Below are 12,013 nucleotides of genomic sequence, written 5' to 3' on the forward strand. Positions count from 1 at the left end.
AAATTGAGCTGCAATAAACAGTCTAGTACAAGTGTCCTTACGATAAAAGGATTTTTTCCTTCTGGGTAGATGCCCAGTAATGGGATTGCAGGATCAAATGGGAGGTCTAGCTTGAGTGCTTTGAGGTTTCTCCATACTTCCTTCCAGAAAGGTTGTACTAGTTTGCAGTCCCACCAGCAGTCCATGCCAGCATCTGCAGTTTTGAGATTTTGTGATGTAGGCCATTCTCACTGGGGTTAGATGATATCTCAGTGTTGTTTTGATTTGCATTTCTCTAATATAAAGAGATGATGAACATTTTTTCATGTGTTTGTTAGCCATTCGCCTGTCATCTTTAGAGAAGGTTGTATTCATGTCTCTTGCCCATTGATATATGGGATTGTTGGCTTTTTTCATGTGGATTAATTTGAGTTCTCTATAGATCCTAGTTATCAAGCTTTTGTCTGATTGAAAATATACAAATATCCTTTCCCATTGTGTAGGTTGTCTCTTTGCTTTGGTTATTGTCTCCTTAGCTGTACAGAAGCTTTTCAGTTTAATGAAGTCCCATTTGTTTATTTTTGTTGTTGTTGCAATTGCCATGGCAGTCTTCTTCATGAAATCTTTCCCAAGGCCAATATCTTCCAGTGTTTTTCCTATGCTTTCTTGGAGGATTTTTATTGTTTCATGCCTTAAATTTAAGTCCTTTATTCATCTTGAATCAATTTTTGTGAGTGGGGAAAGGTGTGGGTCCAGTATCAGTCTTTTACATGTACACATCCAGTTCTCCAAACACCATTTATTGAATAGGGAGTCTTTCCCCCAAGGTATGTTCTTGTTTAGTTTATCGAAGATTAGGTGGTTGTAAGATGTTAGTTTCATTTCTTGGTTTTCAATTTGATTCCAAGTGTCTATGTCTCTGTTTTTGTGCTAGTACCATGCTGTCTTGAGCACTATGGCTTTGTAGTACAGACTAAAATCTGGTATGCTGATGCCCCCAGCTTTATTTTTATTAAGAACTGCCTTAGCTATATGGGTTTTTTTCCGGTTCCATACAAAACCCAGAATCATTTTCTCCAAATCTTGAAAGTATGATGTTGGTATTTTGATAGGAATGACATTGAATAGGTAGATTGCTTTGGGAAGTATAGACATTTTAACAATGTTGATTCTTCCCATCCATGAGCATGGTATGTTCTTCCATTTGTTAATATCCTCTGCTATTTCCTTTCTGAGGATTTCATAGTTTTCTTTATAGAGGTCCTTCACCTCCTTTGTTAGTTATATTCCTAGGTATTTCATTTTCTTTGAGACTATGGTGAAGGGAGTTGTGTCCTTAATTAGCTTCTCATCTTGACTGTTATTGGCGTATACAAAGGCTACTGACTTGTGGACATTGATTTTATATCCTGAAACATTACTATATTTTTTGATGACTTCTAGGAGTCTTGTGGTTGAGTCTTTGGGGTTCTCTAAGTATAAGATCATGTGGTCAGCAAAGAGGGAGAGTTTGACCTCCTCTGCTCCCATTTGGATTCCCTTTATTTCCTTCTCTTGCAATTGTATTGGCTAGAAATTCCAGCACCATGTTGAATAGTAAAGGTGACAGAGGACAACCTTGTCTGGTTCCAGTTCTAAGAGGAAAAGCTTTCAGTTTTACTCCATTCAGTAAAATACTAGCTGTGGGTTTGTCATAGATAGCTTCAATCAGTTTAAGAAATGTGCCACCTATGCCTATACTCTTCAGTGTTCTAATTAGAAAAGGATGCTGGATTTTATCAAATACTTTTTCTGCATCTATTGAGAGGATCATGTGATCTTTATTTTTGCCTCTGTTAATATGGTGGATAACGTTTGTGGACTTGTGTATGTTAAACCATCCTTGCATCCCTGGGATGAAGCCTAAATTGATCATGATGAATGACTTTTTTGATGATCAGCTGTAATCTATTGGCTAGGATTTTGTTGAGAATTTTTGCATCTATATTCATGAGTGAGATTGGTCTGAATTTCTCCTTTTTGTTTGGGTCTTTTCCTGGTTTTGGTATCAGGGTAATGTTTGCTTCATAAAATGTGTTGTGGAAGATTCCTTCTTCCTCAATTTTTTGGAATATTTTCTGCAGTACAGGAATAAGGTCTTCCTTGAAGATTTGATAGAATTCTGGTGCGAAGCCATCTGGACCAGCGCATTTTTTGGTTGGAAGATTTTTTATTGTTTCTTTGATCTCAGTGCTTGGAAATGGTCTGTTCAGTAGCTCTATTTCTTCCTGGCTAAGTCTAGAGAGAGAGTGTGATTCCAAATATTGATCCATTTCCTTCACATTGTCAAATTTCTGGGCATAGAGTTTCTGCTAGTATTCAGAGATAATCTCTTGTATCTCTGCGAGATCAGTTGTTATTTCCCCTTTATCATTTCTGATTGAGGTTACTAGAGATTTTAATTTTCTATTTCTCCTTAGTCTGGCCAATGGTTTACCTATTTTATTTATTTTTTCAAAAAACCAACTCCTTGTTTCATTAATTTTCTGAATGATTCTTTTGTTTTCAATTTCTTTGATCTCTGATTTGATTTTGGATATTTCTTTTCTTCTACTGAGTTTAGGCTTCGATTGTACGTCTTTTTCCAATTCCATAAGATGGCTTGTGAGATTGTTGACACGCTCTCTTTCTGTTTTTCGAATGCATGCATCTAAAGCAATGTATTTTCCTCTCAAAACTGCTTTTGCAGTATCCCACAGGTTTTGGTAGCTTGTGTCTTCATTGTTGTTATGCTGAAGGAAGTTAATGATTTCTTGTTTTATTTCTTGCTGCACCCATCTGTTATTGAACAGAAGATTGTTTAATTTCCATGCCTTTGGGTTGAGTTGAGTGTTTTTGTTAGAGTTGAGTTCCACCTTTAGTGCCTTATGGTCTGAGAAGATACAAGGTAAAATTTCAATTCTTTTGATTCTGTTGATATTTGTTTTGTGTCCCAGGATATGATCAATTTTGGAGAATGTTCCATGGGGTGATGAGAATAATGTATATTCTTTATCTTTGGGATGGAGTGTTCTGTATGCGTCTATCAAGCACATTTGTTCTAGGGTCTCATTTAAATCTCTTATATTTTGCTTAATTTCTGTTTAGAGGATCTGTCCAGCTCTGTAAGAGGAATGTTAAAGTCCCCTGTTATGATGGTATTATCTGATATCATATTGCTCAGACTGAGTAAGGTCTGTTTCAGGAATCTGGGAGCATTTAAATTGGGTGCATAAATATTTAGAATTGAAACATCTTCCTGTAGTATTTTTCCCTTGACCAAGATGAAGTGACCATCTTTGTCTTTTTTGACTTTAATTGCTTTAAATCTACATGAATCTGAAAATAATATTGCAACTCCTCTTTTCTTCTGAATGCCATTTTCCTGAAAAATTTGCTTCTAACCCTTGACTCGGAGCTTTAATTTGTCTTTTGAAGCCAGGTGTGTTTCTTGCAGACAGCAAATGGATGGGTTGTGTTTTTTAATCCAGTCAGCCAATCTATGTCTCTTCAGTGGGGAATTCAAGCCATTAACATTTATTGAGATAATTGATAAGTGTGGTAGTATTGTATTCATCTTATTTTGTGAGAGTCCATTGCTTAGTTTTATCTTTTGCATCAGTGTGGAAGTTAGGTTCTGTCCTTTAATTTCTGAGTTCTTACGTTGCTGCTCATCCATTGTGGTGGTCAGTGTGTAGAACAGGTTGAAGTATTTCCTGTAGAGCTGGTCTTGTTGTGGCGAATTTTCTCAATGTTTGTATATCTGCAAATGATTTGATTTCTTCATCAATTTGGAAGCTTATCTTAGCAGGGTACAGAATTCTGGGCTGGAAATTGTTCTGTTTAAGTAGATTAAAGGTAGATGACCATTGTCTTCTTGCTTGGAAAGTTTCATTAGAGAGGTCTGTGGTCACTCTGATGGATTTGCCCCTGTAGGTCAACTGGCGCTTACTCCTGGCAGCTTGCAGAATCTTTTCTTTTGTCTTGACTTTGGACAGGTTCATCACAATGTGTCTTGGAGAAGCTCGGTTAGAGTTGAGGTGACCTGGGGTCCGATATCGCTCTGAAAGCGGTGTGTCAGAATCTTTGGTGATATTTGGGAAATTTTCTTTTATAATATTCTCTAGTATGGCTTCCATTCCTCTGGGGCATTCTTCTTTCCCTTCTGGGATTCCTGTAACTCATATGTTGGAACGCTTCATAAAGTCCCATAATTCTGACAGTGAATGTTCTGCTTTCTCTCTCTTCTTTTGTGCCTCTTTTACTATCTGAGTTATCTCAAGAACTTTGTCTTCTACCTCTGAAATTCTTTCTTCTGGTCTAAACAGTTGCTGATACTTTCCATTGCATCTTTAAGTTCCCTAATTGACTGTTTCATTTCCTTCAGCTCTGCTATATCCTTTTTATATTCTTCATATCGTTCATCTCTTATTTGATTCTGTTTTTTGATTTCCTCTTAGTTGTTTTCCACTTTATTAGCAGTTTTCTTCATTATTTCCATCATTTTTTCATTGTTTTCATCATGTGTATTCTAAATTCCCTTTCTGTCAATCCTAACATTTCTTTACAGGTGGAATCCTCTGCAGTAGTTACCTCATGGTCCCTTGGCGTGGTTGTTCTGGACTGGTTCTTCATGTTGCCTGGTGTATTCTGCTGATTCTTCCTCATGAGTGATTTCTTTTATCTGTTTCCTTGCCCTAATTTTCCTTTCACTTCCTCTTGCTCTTTAAGTTCTCGCAGCTGTGGACTAAGGGTTAGATGAGTCATTTTGGTACCGGACCAGAACGGTGAGAAGGTTGGAGAGCAAAAACGGGATGAAAGAAAGGAGGACCGAGTGAAAAGAAAAAAAAATAGAAAAAGGAGAGGGGATTGGTAAAAGGAATATTGACAAAAAGAAGAGAGGCACAGAAATAGGGAGACAGAGCAATATAGGTGTACAGTAGGGTAATATGACACAACCTTAAAAAAAAAAAACACCTTCTGGGGGTGCCCAGTTGGGTGGTTCCCTTGCGGTCAGCAGCTCTTTGCTAACCTGATCAGATACAGTAACCCACCTCCACCAAGTAGAGAGGAAATACAAAAATGCTATAAATCAAACCAAAACAAGCAAACAGAAAATTTTACGGGATCAAATTGGGTGAAAAACCACATAATAGCAGTAGAAACGGTAGCAAAAATGAAGTTCTAGTTATTAAAAAAGGCAGCAATGGGAAATTATAATTAAACTAGAAAAATTGAGAAAGAAAAAAGATCTGTACGTAACAGGTTGAAATTAAAAAACAAAACAACATCAACAACATTAAAATAAACAAAAAAACAACTGAACCAAAAACAAACAAACAAACAAAAAAAACCCCACCAAAACACAACCAAAAACAAAGCAGTATGTATATATTGTTTTATATTGTCTGGGCAACACGTGGTCTTCTGGGGTATGAGATGTTAATCACAATTCTGAAAGAAATGGAGGCTTCTAATTTCTCAAACCCCAGCAGGTAGACACCCTCAACCTCTCTTCAACCCACTTAAAAGTCACTTTGAACTTGTAAACTTGCTGAGCAGAAGCCTTCCCAGGAAAGTGCTTGTTGCTGCAATCACTGCTGAAGTGGCTATCCACTTACGCAGTGTGCCAAAACCGGTCTCACTCTGCCCCTGAGGGTTAGGGCTGCAAGGCTGCTCAGACCCCACCCTTAGGCTACTCAGTGCTGGGTTACCAGCTCCCACCCGATTCTAGCTCTGCGACCCTGAGGGCGGAGCTTGCCAGGAAGATCACTCACAATGGCTCCCTGTGGCCCACAGCCAAACACTTTTAGCTCCATCTGGCTCAGCGGCTCAGACTGGGGCCCTAGGCAACGGCCAAAGTTCTCCGCATTCCCACTCAGGCTCTCCCCAAGGCAGCTCAACTGAGTGCCAAGTCCAAAGACACCAAAATAGTTCACAGGTAAGGCCTTTCTGGTTTGCAGTCTCCCTGCTACTGAACTTACAGTTGCAGGCGGGTTTAGATGGATTGAACACAAGCGACCACTTGCCGGTTTTCCACTGTTTTAGTTCTCCTCTTGGGGTCCAGAAGTCTCTCGCTGACTCTCTGTGTCCTCTTAGGGGTGATGATAGGCAGATCCCACCAGCCAGAGATGCCTGGAGTCCTATCTCTCCGGACTCATGGTGCCCAGATGCAAGGAAGCTGTTACTCGGCTGCCATCTTGCTCTCCTCCTCTTTATAAATCCAAATTATTTTTATATTAATTTTATTTTCCACTTTTTGGCTAAATGACTTAAAGTCTTATAAAATGATGCTTATGAATACATTTTATATTCCTGTGGGGGGGAAGTACAGTGTTTAAACAAAGATGCACCCACTTTAAAATTAATGCAAAGGAAAAAAAAATTTTTTGAGACAGAGTCTCACTATGTCATTCTTGGTAGAGTGTCGTAGTGTCACAGCTCACAGCAACCTCAAACTCTTGGGCTTAAGTGATTCTCTTGCCTCAGCCTTCCAAGTAGCTGGGACTACAGGTGCCCACCACAGCACCCAGATATTTTTTGTTGCATTTGTCATTGTTGGTTAGCTGGCCCCGGGCCGCGTTTGAACCCGCCAACTTCGATGTATGTGGCTGGCACTTTAACTACTGTGCTACAGATGCTGAGCCAAAGAGGAAATCTTTAAAAAACTGTCCTGGTACAAACACTCAAATACGACATTTGCTGTAGCCATACAGTAATTATAATTAATCCTTCATATTACCTTTACCCAAAATACCTTAAAAAGCAAAGCAAAACAAAAACTTCACTTCCTACTTACTATTTCCAACTCCTATTATTAAATGTCAGAAAGTTGGAACCAAAGCAATTCTGGGCATGGCTTGGGATTGTCACACAATGTTCATGCCATGAGCAAGCACAGTGGAGAAGGCTATGTCACTTTAACACATTAATGTTATTATTACTGTATTACGAGCACTATCTTTCCCACACAGCAGCAGTCTTAGACTAGGGCTTGTGGCACTGCCAGGCACATGGTGACTTTTGAACATATGGAGCCCGTTGAAGCTGAATCATCCTTTGTCTGTGTACTAGTTCTTCCTCTACCAGAAGGTGTAGACATGACTAATTAAAGACAGTGAGATAAGAATGAACTGTGTGTAGGGAAGAGCAGAATTAAGGACCAAAAATGAGAGATTATTCTGAGACATAAATGAAAGGAATTGGAGTTCAGGTTCTGTGTGAGAAACACAGCCTTTATTCCATTCAGGTGCAAGTGAGCTGAGTCTGAGAAAGAAGTCAGCATGTGGGTTAGGGTAGATGGGAATATAAAAGTTTGAAAGGGTAGGGATTGGCATATTCATTCTTCCTGTGCAGGATGTTAATGCACTCATTCCTTCCTGGATGGGACTTTCTATTTGGTGGGTCCCTACATTTGACTCTATCATGCCGGTTTTTTTAGTCTATTACAAGGAGGTGGGGTGATGAGCATGGTATCTCTTTGACTGCTTCCTGCAGATTGAGCGTCAGCATGTGCTGCCTATAAGGAAAAGGGAGGGGATTTAGGGTGGCATTTACAGAAACACTCTTGAGTCACCAGTCTGAACTGGTCTGCATAGGGATAGGATATGAGCAGTTCTTTATTGAGTGACTGCCTGGTCAATGAATCAGAAAATCAGGTGGGGAATTACTGGTTCAAATATAAGAATGATAAAGATCATAATTAGTGGCCCTAAAATAGAAAATAACCAAGGAGGCCAGGAATCAAGTAACAACCAGGGATTATGATTCAAGGTCTGTTTGACTGTTTGATTCATTCTTGGAGTTCTTTCACTTTGCCTGCTATTATTCCTGACTGGTTAACAAAGAAGCAACATTCTTCCCTCTAAGAGACACTGGACCATGTGGTTATGGAGGTGGACCCCAGGAGCATTAATTTGGTAATTCCAATTGGGGTCTTCCTGGAGAATGGCCAGATGACCCTCTGGTGAGGTTTGGTCTGTCCTCTACAGATCTTTGGAGTGAACCTGGGCCTGTGTCCAGATTTGCTCTCTCTCCTCCGAAGTTAGGGTGGAGATGATGATAACATATAAATCATGCCACATCAGATCATATGACTGGGTTAGATGTCTAAGTTCTTGAGAGCATTTTGTGGAATCTTTGGAGAAGGAACCTAGTTTCTGATTTATGTGGGATAGGTCTGAAAGAGAAAAGGGGATATGAACCCTGATGATATCCTGCGTTAATGCAACATCTCAGAGAGGATATAGAGATTGTGGTGGTCTGGAAGTGGAAGGTCCAAAGGTGTATCCAGTATGAGGTGGAGAAATTGGGTCCACCATGTTGCCTTCCCTGCCCGGATCTGCCATGTTTCCTTTCCTGCCACCCAGAAACATTATCTTTTCTCTTTTGCCTATATGCAGCTGAAGGAGGGTGGGGGATGGTAAAGAGGGGGGTGGAATTCTGCGAGTGAGAAGGAGCTTGAGGGCGAATGTGGAAGTGCAGAAGGAGGAGGGCTGTCTGCTGGGTTGAAGGAAGACAATGGAGATTCAAGAGGCTCAGGGAAGGCTGGTTTGGCCTATGCAAGGAAAATTTGAGAGGATTCATGTAGCAGCCCATATAGCCTATGGCTAGGAGGAGTGAGAGTTATTAGAAATACTTGTATAGCTCAATGGAACACCTTAGTGAAAAGGGCATGGAAAGAGGAATTTAGCTCTCCTAACAAGCATGAGAACTCGCAAGATGAGAGCAGTGGTGAATTGGCAGTCTCTACACCTGTGGTGTTGAGAGGCACAAGATCAGTGTTATATTAGGCTGGAGGAGAAGGCAGTTGCAAGCATGTGCATTCTATCATGGACTCCCTTACTCTGACTCTGTCTCCTCTTCTGCCTGCAGAATGCCAGCATGGCATCTCTCTGTTGAAGATTACCAACCTCTGCTAAAGACTAAGATCTATCTTTTCTAAGAAGACTGTTTCTTTCTCTCTCTCTCTCTCTCTCTCTCTCTCTCTCTCTCTCTCTCTCTCTCTCAAATAGATAGCCCTCACACACCTAACATACCTGAGCAAGATAACTTACTGGTCCGCATCCAGAACGTGGTTAAGCCGGGCCAGTCTTGGGCCATGACAAGCAGTGGCAGCGGTGGGCTGTGACAGATTCACAAGATGAACACAAAGAAGGAATGTTTCAGAGGAGGAGGAAGGCCTGGATGTAGAGGATCTCTGACCATTTTCCCAATCATAGAAAGTAATTGTCAAGGTCAGTGAAGATCAAAAGGTCAAAGGTGACATTTCCAGTCCATTGTGAGCCATTGTCTAGTTTTATCATCTGAAAACTGAGTATGATAATACCTGCCTTGCCCACATCAGGGTTTAAGGCAAAAATCCAACAGATGATGCCTGTGAAAGCACATTACAAAATGTAAAGTGGAGTACCCATATATACAGTGGATTTCAGAATTTTTAACTCAGCATAAGTGTACCATATTCCTATTCTTGTTTTTGCAAATTAAGTCACTCAATATTCTGGACTACATAAGCAGCTTTTAAGTAAAGGAGTCGGTTGCTCTACTCACTTGAATACTTTTCCCTTTCAAATCTGACCCATGATTAGAGAGTGGGTATCAACCCAAATAGCCCATTATAAACATAAGGGAAGACTTAAAAACAACTCATGTTTCTCACACCTGAGACCTGAGAATCTCACTTTCCCTGTTCTATCAAAAAGCCATGGGAGAAAGCAGTTTCATTTCAAAGCTAGGAAGTATGGGAAACCAGCAGTTAGGGCTTGAGAGATTAATTGGTTTACTCTAAACTAGAAAAGCACAAAATGGTACCTAAGCTTTCCTAGTGCCAGATGTTAGTGAGAACTTTAGCTCCTCAATTTCCCCTCCCAGACTCCAAGAACTTCACTGTCATTCCAAAAACCAATGCTCTAATCTCTGATTTGGTCCTGGGGATCTAGACACTGAGTTTTTGATCTTTAGAAGAACAGCAACCAGGAAGGAAAATAAGAGGCAAGAGTATAAGGAAAATTAAAATGAAAAAAAAAAAAAAAAACTTAGGAAGGACCATCTTAAAGATGAGAAATACATTGATTTAAATCCTCACTAAAGAAGGGTAGAAAACCATTTGGGTGGAGGAAAACCCTAGCAAATATGCTGGCTCCAGAACTGTTACAGCTGTTACAGAAACCTAATATGCAAGTTAGAGGATCACAGCACCAGACCTCCCCCCAAAAATGTGTGTGTGTGTGTGTGTGTGTGTGTGTTGGGAGAGAGGCAGTGTGAAGGTTTTATTTTTCTCTCTAAAGTGCTAGATATATGTATAAATAGAGTTCTGAGAGGCTTACCTAAACAAAAATGCAGTCAGAAAAACTCTACACTATTTATTGTCATTTCCTCTCTTATTACCTATAATCAAGTTGAGCTAGCAGCATGTCTTCTAGTCCTATGATTAGGGAATCTGGCTGTCCAAGCTACATCAGGGAGTGAGAAATGCTACAAGTCAGTCTTGTGAACATACTAGAAAATCAATTCTCTCAAGGTGTAAGATGGAATATATTTCATCCATAGAATGCTGGATACTACATGCCATTCTCCTGCTGTTGTGGTGGTATGTAAACAAGGCAAGAGAGCCTAGGAGAACAATGGGGTAAGGCTACCAGCAACACAAGAGACCTAGGAATGGAGTAGAGCAAGTTAGAAACCTATGGGTCAATCTCACTAGCTCCCACCTTTCCCTACCCTACAATAGGTGTTAGGTCAATAGTTTAGGATCCAGTAGCAGAAATACATCACCTAGCTAGGAGATGACATTCTACCCTATTCTAGATTGGTAAACTCATTCTTCATGAAAGTTGGTTGAATTCTAAGCTCCACATATTTTAAAGGAATTTAAGTGATGATTTTCAGAAGCCAGATGCTTTATTTAAACCTCTGCAGGGCTATCACCAGGCAGAAGAAGCAGATGAAGTCTGTCTGGCTGAAGGAACAGACCAAGGGCCCCATAGGTGGGTACTACAGATAGAATTTTTTTTTGTTGTTTTTTTTTTGAGACAGAGTCTCATTTCATCACTCTCAGTAGAGTGCTGTGGCATCACTGCTCACAGCAACCTCCAGCTCTTGGGCTTAGGCGATTCTCTTGCCTCAGCCTCCCAAGAAGCAGGGACTACAGGCACCCACCACAACACCTGGCTATTTTGTTGTTGTTGTTGTTGTTGCAGTTTGGCCATGACTGGGCTTGTACTGGCCACCCTTGGTATATGGGACCAGTGCCCTACTCACTGAGCCACAGGCGCTGCCCAAGTTTTTCTGTATATTGGGCTCAACTCTACCAGTCACTGTTGTAATATATATTAGGCAATAGTGAACTCTCTTCCACTATAAGTATGTGAGCAAAGACTACACACACACTTTGGGAGAATATTTAAAAGGAACCAAAGCATGGATTGAAGGCCTTAGGTAGGGGATGGATTAGATAACATTGAAGGTATAAAGTCAGACGGATTTACTACCAGTCTTGGCTTTCAAATGTTGTACATTGTTCACATTTTCTTAGGTAAGATGTCGGAAATGGGGAGTCATTGGAGGACTTTGAAATATACAAATGGGCAGTTAAAGGTAGTTGACTATCTGAAAAGTAGGAATCTACTCACACTCCTACCTCATACTATCTCATGCTACTTAAGCTTCTGAGAAAGTAAAATTGACTATGGAATACTTCCAATTGAGTTGGATAAGCTCTAAAATGGAGCCTCCAAACTTGGCTTCTAGCCTAGTTTTGCCAGAGATTTGCTTTGTGACTTTGAGCAATCATTTTCTCTCTCTGAATTTCAGTTCCTGTCTCTCTAAAATGAGGCTAATATACCCTTATCTGCTAACCAGAAAAGATTATTATGAAGATCAGATGACTGTAGTGGATGTGGAAGGGTTGTATAAATTGTTATTGGGACAGTAAGGGAGTGAAAAGCTAACATGGCTTAAATATCTCTAAAGCATCAGATACCATAAAAGGTGCTTTTGCATGCATCTTTCATTT

This window comes from Nycticebus coucang, chromosome X, assembly GCF_027406575.1.
Source record: "Nycticebus coucang isolate mNycCou1 chromosome X, mNycCou1.pri, whole genome shotgun sequence".
Classification (NCBI taxonomy): Eukaryota; Metazoa; Chordata; class Mammalia; order Primates; family Lorisidae; genus Nycticebus; species Nycticebus coucang.